Raw genomic sequence first — 14,282 nt, 5'->3', positions numbered from 1 at the left:
GCCACAGAGTAAACCACTTGTTTGTTTTGCTTCTTTCTGGATTTGTCCATAAATGAACTTGAAAGCCTCACGCCATCTCCTTTCCATTTGGAGTTTGTACTCTGCATGCAGCTGAACTCAGGTTAAGTACAGAAATTAGAAGAAGGGTTTTTTCTCTCTCAAACTCCTGACACTGATCCCAGGCAGATTGCCCTGAAAGGCTCAACACCTACAATAGTTAAGGCCAAACTAGATGCATGGATGTATGTGCATATCTTTTAATATTTTAATTCACTTATTATCAATTGCTTTTTCAGGTAAATTACTTGTTGAGAAAAGTAGAAAACAAGTTAGGTTGCAATTCTAGCCCCTTTACTGGGAAGTTAGCCCCATTGAATTCAATAAGACTTACTTCCGAGTAGATATGGCTAGAATTCCATATTATGTTTTGTGGGTTGCATCCAACTAAGTTATACTCAGAGTAGATCCATTAATGTTATGTCTATTCACTTCAATGGGTCTACTCTGAGTATGACTAATGTTGAATATAACCCTTTGTGGACATTGGGGGGGGCAGATGATCATCTCCCCCCATCCCCACCCTTAAACTTTGACAAGTAGGAGGGACAACCCACCTGCAAAGTCCCTTTTGGCCAAGCCTGCACGACATCTGATGTCATGTATGACTTCAGGTGTGGGGCAGGTGGGCATGGCTTGCCAGAAACGCCCTCATAGGCCAAATTGGGAGGCCTGATAGACTGGACTAAGCCCTCAGGATATAGGTTCTCCACCCCTCGTGTGCATTACTTAGAATATGTTGACAGTGCCTGTCATTTCAGTATGTATGTTCTTATGTTATACATATTTAATAGTTTGATTACCTTTGTATTTGAGGCAGAAATATTAGTTAATAGTATAGTCGTACCTTGGTTTTTGAACAGCTTAGTTTCCGAATGTTTTGGCTCCCAAATGGCACAAACCCAGAAGTTACTGTACACATTTGCAAACTATTTTCGGAAGCCGAACATCTGGGGCTTCCATGGCTTCTGATTGACTGCAGGAGCTGCACTTTGGTTTTCAAAAGTTTTGGAAGTCGAATAGACTTCCAGAACGGATTCTGTTTGACTTCCAAGGTACAACTGTACTGGTATTAACTGTGACAAATGTGAAGGGATAGATCAGGCATAGGCCAACTCGGCCCTCCAGATGTTTTGGGACTGCAACTCCCATGATCCCTAGCTAACTGGACCAGTGGTCAGGGAAGATGGGAATTGTAATCCCAAAACATATGGAGGGTCGAGTTTGCCTATAGTTGGTAGATGATAGATAGATACATAGATAGATATCAATATATTATCCAACCAGAGGAACTGTTTCATGCACATAATTCAATGATCATTTAGCCTGCCATAATTTCTTTTTTGGCAGGCACATGTACTTTCAATGTATCTCATTATTTAACAAAGAAGCAGTTCTCAGTTGAAAGAGCTCAAACATGCTAGGTGAGTGATGTGTTTTCTGGGAACATGCTGCTCATTAACTGGTTATGATTCTCCAGAAAGCCAAGTGAATACAAATGGTCAGCTGCATTCCAACTTCAAAATCTCCCCATAATATATTCCTTTGCGCTCTCAGATTGTGACACTCCCACACAGCAGTTAAAAGTATTCATGCTATTGCAGTTGTTAAGGGAAATTGCTATAATTTATTTTGCTGCCCCCTTTCTCCTTTCCTTGATGTCTTGCACATAGCCCTGGAGGGGACAGATGGGAGAAGCAGGACTCTGTTTAGCTTTATGATAAATTTTTCCCAGGCACATCATTCAAATAATGGGTGGGAGATTTGATATTTTAATAAAGATTGCAATGAGATTCTCTTGAAAAAATAATTTTCTGCAGACAAAATAATATTTAAATCTTACCCTTACATACTAATGCTTTAGAGGCTTAATCTCACTTACCGTATTTTTTGCTCTATAAGACTAGGTAAGTGGATTCTGCTTTCAGTGCTGCAGGCAAGACAACGAAATTAGTTCTAGAATGTAGAAATGGAAGGAAGTACATCTATGTCTGTGAGTACATTCACCTGCCCATTTCCCCATGAACAAGCTGTTGGAATTCTTCAAACTCGAGCTATATGGAGACATCAAAATGGGTGCAGGTGCCTCTGCCAAAGACCAATTCTGTTTTCTAATGACTTAAAAGAATTACAGTACCAGTATCTGAAGAAGTGTGCATGCACATGAAAGCTCATACCAATAACAGACTTAGTTGGTCTCTAAGGTGCTACTGGAAGGATTTTTTTATTATTTAGTTCTGAAGATATAGTTCATTTATTTGGTACAGCACAGTATGTTCTCAGCAGCTTCTATTTGTAGATGAAGCACTGTCAGATTCAAGTTCATTTTAGATTTAGCAGATTCTGTTCTCCGTAGCCTTTTCTTGAAGGAATCGGTTTCTGTGTTTGTTTAATATGTTGGCATGCCTGATATGATTGCTGATCATCTCAAAGATAAGAACATTCCTTATTTTAAAAAGAGAAAAACTCACTGAAATGCTGTCTTCAGTTTGTTTTCCCCATTATTTGAGGCTGGGTTTAAATTTCACATTAAAGCTTAGTTAAAAAGAAACTATGGTTTCATGCGAACAAGGACTGTAGTGTGCTCATGCACACTGCTCATCAATCTCTACTTTAATCCTCCCCTGCTCCCACTGTTGTCTCAACAGGGAGGAAATAAACCTGAGGCTGACTTTATATCATATGTGAACCAGTGCTTGTTTTGCTTCAAGCAAAACCTGAGCAGAAGCAGAGCTTTGTTTCTGGCTTACTTCTTATAGTTTGTTTGAAGAAACAAATCACAATTTGTTCCTAGTGTGGCGACATCTGTTCATTCTTGTTAAACCTTTGTTCATTTTACACTATGGGTTAACGTGTTGGATGAACCAGTGCTTATTCAAACCATTGTCACCAGCTTAAACTAGGAATCAAAATTTTAAATTCCTAATATGAGCAAATGTTACTGATTTTCTACTTTCCTTTTCTTAATGCACATGTATTTTAAAGTGGAGTATGGCCTCCTGTTAGTTTGAAAGTAGGATTCCTCCATCTCTCAGAGCCTTAACCATAGAGGAATACAGGAATGAGAGCATAAACTGTCAGGAGCCCTATTCGGACATGGAGCATCACATTCATGTGTGTGTGTGTGTGTGTGTGTGTCTGTATTAGTATGTCCATTTAGTTAGTAGTGAGGACTGGGATTGGCTACCTCTAGTATAAATACAGCAAGCAGATACTTGGCCCTTGCCTGGGAATCAATGTGCTTCCATACACGCAGGCCAAAGTAGCTAGGATAGCAGCCGATCTTGTGTGCAGCATTAATTCCAACACCAAATCTCAGTAAAGCAGTAAGAGGGAGGGTACCAGATGAGTATGAGGAAATGAATTAAATCCCCCTCCTACCATGTTTCCCCTTCAAAACCACTTCTTAAATCTGTTTTGCTCTTAGTGGGGTTCCATATTTGCAATAATACTATCTAATTTATGAAGTAGTAGTTTAAAAACAGCAGGGCTAAAAGAAGCCCTCACTGGATCCTACCACCTTGGGATATTTTCAGCCAAGTTCCATTATTTGATTTTTGGGTCGAGTGTATAATATGCATCCCTTATAACACGTGCAACAGTACACAGAAATGCAAACGTTACCAAAACAGGTGAAGTTTTCAATGTTGGGGCAGAAGTCACAGTTTGCCACAGGCATATTGCTTTGTACACCAAGTATGGGGGGAGGGGAGCAATCAAACATGCACCTGGGTTAAAAATAAAGGTTTGCATTTATTGCAAAATAAAGTAATAATACTAATAATTTATTATTTATACCCCGCCCATCTGGCTGAGTTTCCCCAGCCTGGTGCCCAGCAGTGCTCTAGTGCCTGTGAAGCTATCTGTGGCACCCCGAGCAAGTGCCCCAAAACTCTGAACTATCTGTCTGTCTGTCTCTCTATCTGTTAGTATCTAGCCCTTCTAGAAAGGTATGGAGCAAAAAGTGTAGTGATTTCTGTGGTGTGCATTTGGCTACTGGCATGCATTCAGTTGTGACCACTTTGTTGTATTTAGCAGCAATAGCATTTGAGGGTGGGGGAATGTTCTCCATAACGAGGACCAGCGAGATGTAGCTGACTTTCCACAGTAAGCGTAAGATTGTTAGGGCTGGTTGTCTCTCTCATTTTATGTTGTGCCATACTCCTTGTGGTAGCCATTTTGTCTTATGCCATGCCCTTCTATGGCAACTGTTTTGTGACTGGTGCCACCAGCACTCCCAAAATTTGAAATGTGCCTACTGCTGGGTTAGTATATGCCAAAGTTTCACAGAGACCACCTGGCCCGGCCCAACGACTTAATCACTTAATTCAGTGGTGGAGGAGAGCAAGAGAAGAAGATAGATGGAGGTGGGGAAATTTGTTCTTGCCATATAAAAAGAGGAGAGGGTGGCAGAGACTGAGCAGGCTGCAGTGTAAGCTTAAGCACAATAGGGAAGCTAGAAATGTACAGGCAGTGAGTTTGGGCCACTTATGGGTGAGTGTAGTTTCAGACAGACTTTCAGACAGAATATGCAAAGGTCTTTGGTGGAAAGAAAGATATGGGGTGAGGGCTGCCCTCACACATTCAAACTGAACACCTGAATAGCACTTAAGGTGCTAAGTATTGCATTCATTACTATTTTGCCATGGGCAAAATAGCTATTTTCATTGCTTCAAAGAAGCAATGAAAGAAAATAGGTCATTCATGAATCATGCGTTTTTTTCATCTTCTGATGTGTTGCGCAGGGGGGTACTAACAGATCTCTCCTGTGGCATAGTATCTGAACTCCAGAAGCCATCTGGAATCTCAATTTTCACATTACATCAGAAACAGAAGTTACTGTCAGGCTTCTATCAGGATACTCCAGTTTAGTCTTAAGACGCAGTAGGTATAACATAATTTTTACCCCTCTAATTTGTTTCTTTAATATAGTAGCTATGCCCAGAAAAGCCTTATCTGGGTTAATCGACATTTTAGCCTTTAAGTGCTGTCAACATTCAAGGAGGATGAAGTCCAGTTACAGGCTTCGCCCACCTGAATCCCATGAGCTACACCTGCTGCATATCGCTTCCTCTTCAGAGCCAAAAAACGTACCTCAGGACAGGTGGTGGTAGAAGCCAGGGGTGGCAAAAGCAGCTGCTCCCAGGGGTCTAGGAGAAGTGCCCCCCATCAGGAACTGGTGGTAGGACAAGTGGGGGGAACTCTTGACTACAGTTCCCACCGTCCTGCTCCACTGGCCATACTCACTAGGGCTGATGGGAGTTGAGGTTCAGCAACATCCAGAGGGCCAAGGGTTCCCCACTCCTGTATGCAGTGTGAAGCATGGGACAGTCTTAACTGCACCATGACTGCATTCCTAAGTCTCTGAATCATGTGAGGGCCCATGGCCCTCTATGAATAGAGGTTAACAACATCTAAAGAGGACTTAGGTCTATCTGATATGTGCTGTTGTTGTTTTAATGCCACTGCTAAGTTTACTGTTATGCTCCCTTTACTTATACTGACAGGACATTTGATGAATGTTCTGGGAAATGAGGCTTCTCTTTTTGGTCTGTGTGTCTTGTTTCAGCTTCCAAAATATCACAGAACCAAAAGTACTCCCTTGAGAGCCAACACAGCCAGTTCTCATGAAGTAGCAGGCAGCCATTATTTAGCTGTCTCCTGCCAGTGAGGGAGTTCAGTAGCTGCTGTTTTTTATGGTTGGTATACACACTCGATAAGATAATGGTAATGGGATGGAAGACTTTGCTCAAATATTGTTTTATTACTATCTACAAAAATAAACACTTCATAGGTCTTGTAACATTTCTCTGGCAGGGAACTGCACATAGCCTTGTCTTCTAGTAATTGTATCACTTAATTATGTGATAAGACATTGTGTTCTTCAAAGAAGCACCTGAAAACTCTTATAGTTAAAACTGTACACCCACTCCATAAAGACAACAGAGGAGAGTGAGATCTGGAGTTCAAGCTGATTAATAAAGAAAGCTGAGAGCAACATTAGGTTTAGATTACAGGGGTGTCCAAACTTTTTAAAAAGAGGGCCAGATTTGATGAAGTGAAGGGCCATGAGGGCTCACCAAAGTTGCTGACCTTTTTTTGGATTGAAGTTGTACTAAATACAGGGAACAAAGCAGAAAACACTATCCTATCAGCTGATGTGCTCTGAGGACTGCCACTCTTCCAATATAAAGAACGAAATCTCAATAACCCCTAATGGATAGGAACCTATTGAAAATGCACGATTGTTTGCACATCAACAGTGAAAATGAGCATTGTTTCATTTCCATCTGCTTGGAAACACTGGATATGCAGGCTGGTTCCTGTATGAGCTGATCCCCATTTATGATCATCTCTGGGATATGTGAGGCTGCTGCTGGGATCATGACCAGGCTCAGATGGAGGCAGCTTCTGAGCTAGCACTTGTATAGCTACTTGAATGCTACCTCAAATTTAAACTGGGACAGCTGCCACAGGACCTACATAAGCTGACTAGAAAACGTTATGTCTACACCAAGAAGTCTTGGGGCTGGCTGGTATTGCCTCTAGTGCATGCTGGATCTAGTGCATACTTACTACAAGTATGAAGAAGAAAAATAATAAATCAAGTTGTACAACTAGAAATTGTCCAAAGCAACTGGAGAATATTTTTATTCAGTTTATTTCCCTGTGGAAAGTTATGTTGCTTTTGTTCCTTGACTTTAAATGAACTGATTGAATAACCAACCATTTAATCATTTTAAGTGATTCCATAACTCAAACAGAGCATGCATGCATGTGTGTGTGTATCATGTATGCCCTACAGATGGAATATTGCAAGTGCTAGCTGAAGGCACAAGTTTGACCAGTTTAGATAAAACATTAGACATGTCCTTTAAAGTAAAAGGCATAATGCAACGTTGACATTTTTATGGCCATCTCTATAATTATAATTGTAAATATTAACTGCAATTTCCCTTTAAAAGGTTTTTTCTGACTTGTATATAGTAAAGCCCATAACAGCAAATATAAAACAACCTTTTAAAATAATTTACACCAGATGCTAGTTTCTCTGATCACATCTCTCCTAATGCATGCTACCAGCTAATTGGGCTTAAAGGGGTAAATTTACAAATTATGGTTCAGTTTTAGGTGGGATGCAACATCTATGCAGAAAGGACCACTTTGGAGCAATTGGCTAAAGGGGAATATAGTCCTTTACATCCATTTACTATATGAGATAAGGACTATGCCTCAAAAGGCAGTTTACAGTATTTAATGTCTGGTCTATTTTTACAGAAGGAGGAACTGGCTTATTTTTTTGTTTTGTTTCATTTTATTTCTGAAAAATGCATACAGTTGATCCTGTTTGTCAAGGGAAGTTTTGCCATCTTTAATCAAGATCTGGTTGTAAATATATAACAAATCTCTGCAGATCTATGCAATGCAAAGCCCAATCCAGCCCAAGTTGAGCACTTTTTAAGCCCCATTGGTTTTAGTGAGAGATTTTAATATATGCTTACATCTCCACTATTGAAATTAACGAAGTTTTTAAAAAAATGAAATTAATTGATTTTGGCAAGATTCTAGACATATATTTTGGCATCTTGCTTTATGTTTTAGGGCACCAACCTCATACTTCAGCCTATTCACTCAAAGTCGAAAGGTCTTTGTTTTAATGACCCTGAACATTTCAGCAAACTTGGCCACCTCACTGCTCACTCCTAACCCTACATGGTTCATGAACAGGTTCCAATTCTTTGTGAGATGCCACTTTCTACGTCTTTTGGAGAACTTTCCACTTATTCCTTCTCTCTGTTTTCTGCTACTTAACCAACTCCTGATCCACAAGAAGACTTCTCTTATTCTATGACTACTCCTATTATTCCATGACTGTCAAGCTTAATGAAGTTAGTTTAGCAACATAAGAATAGCCAGCTGGATCAGACAAATGGCCCATCTAGTCCAGCATCCTAGTCTCACAGTGGGCAACTAGATGCCAGAACGTGAGCACAAGAGCACTTTCCCCTCTTGTGGTTTCTAGCAGCTGGTATTCTGAAGCATTGCTGCTTCCAAATTTGGAGGTAGTGCCTAAGTATAATGACTAGCAGCCATTTGTCTTACCCTCTTTTAAAGCCATTCAAATTGGTGGCCATCACTCCCTCCGGGGAACGGGGTTCCAGAGTTTGACTTTATGCTCCATAAAGAAGTATTTTTATTTTATCTGTTCTAAATTTTCCATTATTCAGCTTCATTGGATGTCCACAAGCAAGCTGCTAATAAGCTCCGGGCATACATACTGCTTCCTCTCCATCTCCATTGACCCCTCCAGTAGGGAAAATTATAACCAGGACCTTCATCAATATTTTGAATGATGGTTTAGCAAGCTGGAAAGGGCTGCCTGACACAGGCCAATGTGGATGAATCAAGTTCATATGCATAAAGTTGATAGCACATAGGTGTATTCTCTTCTTATACTTCTGTTTCTGATTTGCTGCCAACTCTTTGCAATGTATAGCCCATCTGAATTAACACCCATGTGATTCTTCTTTTCCACATTTGACAGGTGAAAGCACTTGTAGTGTAGGCAGCAGATGAACACAAGCTGGGATTTGCCAAATGGTAACTTACTGTGGTAGGAGTGTAAGCATGTAGGGCAGCCACTTGTCTATAACTGTTGCTCATAGACAAATGGTTCCCTCCACCCACTCACTCTTCTGCTTCCCTGGATTTCTGGTAAAGAAGTAAACTTTCCCTTCTTCCTTAGGCAGGTGCCACATATGACCCAAAGAGTATTTACTTTTCTTTCATTATGAAACAGCAAGTCATAAAGCTGTACGCTCTTCTTCTTCCTATAAAGGGAGAATAAAATACCATCGGGATGAAAAGCTTTCAATATGCAGATAACATCAAGCTATATTTCTCCTTTCCCCTGCTTGTGCTATTCACTAAATAACATACACATAGTAAAACTGTCAACAGCACTTTTATCTCTTAAACAACCAACAGCTGGCTTAAACTTCATGCATGCAAAAACTAAAGTGATGTTGCTCAGATGGAGGAAGGTTTAGCCAAGAAACCCTTTTGCCTCCTCATCCTTTACTGCTGTTTTTCAAAAAAAGGTTTTTCTAAGTCTCCATGAGAGGGTTGGGGACTAGCCAGTTTTTCATTCCCCCATGGAAAATCATTTGGGGACTACATTCCAGTGGTGGCAGGTTGAGAGGTAAAAAGTGGGAGCAATGGATGCAACTCCATTGATTTACAAGGAGCAATATGCAATATTCATTGAAAATACGTTTGTACAGAAGGCTTTTACACTCTCCCCTGTCTCCATTATTCATCCAGCCACGCAAGAGACATTATCATAGTTAGCTTTCCCCTCATTAACCGCAGGCTGTAACCAAGATTTGTTCTCATCCAAGCTGGTTAAGCTCTCTCTTCACTAACCTAGCTTTTGGTTAGTGAGGAGAGTGCTTAACCAGGAATCCCAGTTCAAGTGATATACTAAGGCAAACCTTGACTCATTGTGGCACAGCAGTGGAAAGCACCAAGGAGCAGCAATGTGGCTGCAAGCTCCTCTTGGTGAGCTTGAATGTTCACCCAGTCTCTGTAAGCCATAGTTTGGCTTACGGTGTAGTGCAAACCCGGTCAATGTATTGGAAACTTGGATCCAGAGAAGTGATGCATGTGTATGGACTGAGTAATTTGCAGACAGAGAATACAAAACACAACTCTAATTAAAGGCAGGCAGCTGTAACTGAAACAGGTAAGCTATCAGCTTGAGATCAGTGCATGGGTGGTTGTACATACACACAAAACTCTTGTTTGTTGTTTTTAAAACAGTGATTTCCACTACCAAAGTGTCAAGCTGTTTTTGAGGCTGAACATTGGCTTGTCACTTCGGCAGTGGGAAATACTGCACCAAAAACAATGGATGAAATGCTGGCTGTGCATGTACCTGAGCTATGTGTGTGACTATTACAGTTCTTTGTATCGTGGCCGAAATCAGTAGAGGCAAAGCGTATTTTGTGAAAAGAAAGTCTTACCAAGCGACACACAGGTAGACATTGGCTATAATCCACAATAGCAGCACTTGCATTTTGACAGGGAACATTTATGCGTCATTTATGAAGTTGCTTATGAACCATTTGGACTAAAGTGAATAAGCAATAGGGGAAAAGGCTGTTGTTATATAATCTGGTGTTTTCCCTATATAAATGTGGTCTTGATTATGTTCCTGTTGACTAGACCGAAGCTTGAAATGTAGCCATGGTTCTGGAGTGCCAAAAGTTTGGCATTTCAATGTGAAATAAACACAATTTTAAAGAAAAAGTTGCTTGCTTGACTGAGCTGTCAGTGCCAGTGATCCTTTTTCAGAGACTGCAATGCCGTGCTGAGATGCAAAGTATAGTTTGTTGCAGAGGTTGTATATTCATGGCCTTGAGGCCCTAAGGATACTCTAGGTTCCCTTTCTGAATTTTCAGTTTTCATTTAAAAAATGCAAATCTCTGGCCCTTTACTTCTGGAGCTATAAAAAAGTGTAGCGGTAGAGCTTTATCAATTTGCTCAATGAATAAAGCAAATTTGCTCCTGGCAGACTCACAGAGAAGTTATTTTGTTTAAGTTTCTGCAGAGTAACTTATCCTAACCTCTGAGTTCCCACATAAAATTAGGAAGCATTTTTTGCCATGATTTCAAACTCTGTACTAGAATTAATGTGGAAGCAGGAACAGAACTCTGGATTGTATTATATTTATCTTCATGTTTGCAAAGCTGTATTGAGGCATTTCCAATTGGGATGATTTCAGAAGACGACCTGTTTTAAAATCTAATATAGTTGTTCAGAAAGAGATCACCCAATTAGTAGTTAAAAACATCTAGCTACTATACTGGATTTAAAGATTACCTTGTGCTGGGGGGAGGGGGCAAAGGTTGCATGCTCCTGCGTTCCCCTAAACTTTATTATGAGTTCTTCTATCCTTATAGCAAATGATAAAGCAGATAGCTTCAATGTAAAACACACTTGTTTGATTCCTGTCTGTAAATCTTTAACTTGATTTGTAGTGTTCTACAGTGGCTTTAATGCATTCAAAGAAAACGTCAGTTTATATTTAAACACTAAAAAGTTTAAAAGACAACACTCCACTCCACTGTGTCAAATGCTTTCTTGATGTCAGCTCCTTCCTTCTTTGTAATGATGCCTTTATGTTGAGAGCTCAGTGCCTCTTCATTACAATCAAAACCAAGAACAGCTAGGCCAGAAATTCCACAGCATCACCAATTTGGGGGTGGCACTAGCCTGACCATAGCCTCAACCATTCTTAAGCTGCTGCAACTTCAAGAAAGGAATAGGGTGCAAGCAGTGGAATAGAAATACAGTGAAGGCACCTGGCTAATATTAATGGGCAGGGAGTTCTAAAGAGTAGGTGCAGCCACACTAAGTGATCTATTCCTGCGTTTAGTTACATTTATCTATTTCTATTAACTGGGATAGCCTTAAAGATCTCAGATTCTATCATGTTTGGGGAATAAGATTGATACAGTGTTTAAATAAAATAAAATAATTCAAATTAATTCATCATACCTTAAATCGAAACTGGAAGGAATTCCCTTCCTTTTCCAATAATTTATTGGTCTTTTTTTTTTAGAGAGAGAGAATGGTTGTTCTACAAAAGTAATAATGTTAGCAGTTTCTCATCAGTATTGATTTGCTCTGACTTTTTCCTGAATGAATCTAATTCTGCCTAAATATTTGGCTCTGAATTTTCTTAGTGCAGGATGTGGAATCTTTTTCAATGTGAGGTCCATATTCCCTGCTGGGCAGTCTTCTCAAGGTGTGGTGGGTGTGGCCAGACACACACGACTGCCTATCCTCCATCCTGTCAAGCAGGAGGCATTATCACAGGACGCATTCCAGTGGGTCCAATCACTAGGGGGCACAGAGCAAGTGGTGGCTTAGGGGGCATGGGGTGAGCAGAGTCCTAAGGGAGGGTGCATGGAGGTTGTATTTGGTCCCCAGGCTTGTGGTTTCCCACCCTTGTTTTAGTGCAACATTTTTACTTTTGTAATTATTTATTTGATTTGAACCTGAAAAAAGTATTTCCTATTTTGAGAATTCTAAGACCACCAGAGTACACAAGAGAAGTTTCCATTTGCTGTTTCAAGGTTTTTGATAAACAATCTAAAAATGAAACCGAGGACTCGTGCATTCTCTTTGTCAGTACACCACAATACTCACACCAGCAGAACTAACACACCTGGGGGTTTTTTCTGCTTCCCAGTATATTGGGGAACCTCCAACTACATTAGTTTTGCTCTGACAACAGGTTTCTTTCTTTGCGGATGAAGTGGAATGCACTCCGTATCATATGGCCCTTCTGCTAGTAAGATTGCTACATTAATTTCATTTTTTTCTATTTTGGTAATTTATGGTTAAAGTTATTGTATTATTTAATTTCTAAAATCACTACAAAATAACTTCACTGATCATATTATTTTATTTCAAAATTTAAGGAGAGGCAAAGTTCTCCTAGGCATTCAATTAAGTTGTTGCCTTCTGCTTTTTCTTTTAAACATATTGGTTTAATATTATTACTGCTACTTCTGTTGTCACATTCTTTGACATGATCTTCCATAGGTTAAACTTTACTTTCAGTGCTTAATTGGGATGCCAGTAAATACTTTAACAAATATATGTATTTCTTCAAGGTTTTTCCTGTTTTTACTGATAATTTTTTGTTTTCTTTTTGTAAACTGCTTTGAAGTGTAACTGCAACATAAATCTTGTGAAATAAATAAATAAAATAAATGTATCTCAAACAATGAAAGAGCAAAAAGAATATATCAAAATTGATATATAAGTTAAAACAATAGATTGCATAGTTTCAAGCTCCAAGCAACCAACTGTGCAATACGTCCCCCAGTTCCAACAGAAGAACACACAGTTCCCAGGTGCAAGAGAACACAGAGTTCCCAGCTCTAATCAGAACACACAGTTTCTAAATCAAAGCAACCAGTTGCAGAATTTTGGGCTTAGGCAATCAATTGCAAATTTCCCAATAAACAGTCAGGTAAGAGGAAAAAAAGCTCTCCTTAATTGTACAAATCCACAATAAACAGGTGTAGCAAATACTTGGTTGACTTGGTTATCTTCTAATTCAGACACATCAGACACAGCCTAAGTTTATGTGTAATTATCAAATTATTTATCAAACAGAATAGCTAAGTTGTTATGCTAGACAAGAGTATACCCCCGACACAAAACCTTAGTCGTTAATTGCTGCTTTTGATGCAAATATTATTCCTCTATGATCCAAATCCTAAAAAATCTTGGTAGGATTATTCTGTTAAGCAAGAGACACCACTTCTCAAAACAATTTAACATGTGATCAGGGACCAAGAAGTAAAATAATCTGTCTTCTCAATACATATCCCATGCTAGTTATTGTTACTGAGATATATAGTTCCTAAAATAGACTAATTACACAGCTTCACCAGACAAAAGTAACTCAAGCAGCATACATAATTCCTTTTAAGAATTCATAGACAGAGTTCTCCACATCCGCTCCTGTGAGCAATCTCCAGGGTATATTCTGGCGATTGTCAAGCTGTGGTCTCGGCCACTAAAATTCAAGATGCCAGAAATGACTTGGCAGGCAGTAGGCATTCCACCAACAGTCTCAGTTACTCTTTTAGCACCCAAAGGTGATAGGACAGACCAAGGTTGCAGTCAGGGGGGCAGATGTTCAGAGTTGGATCTATATTTTTGTGTGGAGGGAGGGGTGGCTGGAGGATTAGCCAGCTTTTCACCCATTATCTAAATTAAATTCATTCTGATTGGAAGAGTAATCTCATAAAATAAAAAGTCTGAGGTGCCTTTGTTTGTTTGTATTTATCCTGGGTGGTATGAACAAGAATTCCAGGTGAAGCAATCAATGTACTCACCCTGGCTATGGGCCAGAGCGCAAAACAGACTGGAAATACACATTTTAGTATGCTGGTTTCAAAGATGTGGTTTAAAAATGTAGCCAGAATGTAGCTACATTGCAAAAGGAGTGTAAATTCATTGCAGAATATTGAGGTCTGAAATGTGAAAGGACTTAGAATTAAAATAGTCAAGGATTCCATATAATATTTTCTTTATCATCTGTTGATGGACTATCTATGCTCCAAGTGTCAACACCCTTGCTTAAGTTGAGGGAGGATTGGGAGTACCATGTAGCATAATCATGCCACGAAACATGCAT

At 39.7% G+C, this 14,282-nt stretch overlaps 1 protein-coding gene and 1 long non-coding RNA gene across 19 annotated transcripts in view; one reads left to right on the top strand and one right to left on the bottom strand.

The window, feature by feature from the left end:
• LOC310675051 overlaps positions 1-14,282 on the bottom strand; it is a 101,440-nt gene that overhangs the window by 45,058 nt on the left and 42,100 nt on the right. The gene's annotated exons all lie outside the window — the stretch shown is intronic.
• ESR1 (estrogen receptor 1) overlaps positions 1-14,282 on the top strand; it is a 204,086-nt gene that overhangs the window by 164,584 nt on the left and 25,220 nt on the right. The window lies entirely within an intron of this gene.

The sequence above is a fragment of the Podarcis tiliguerta genome, assembly GCF_965153285.1.
Source record: "Podarcis tiliguerta genome assembly, chromosome: 3".
NCBI lineage: Eukaryota > Metazoa > Chordata > Lepidosauria > Squamata > Lacertidae > Podarcis > Podarcis tiliguerta.
The sequence above is the reverse complement of the archived record's forward strand: the minus strand, read 5'-3'. Positions and strand labels throughout refer to the sequence as shown.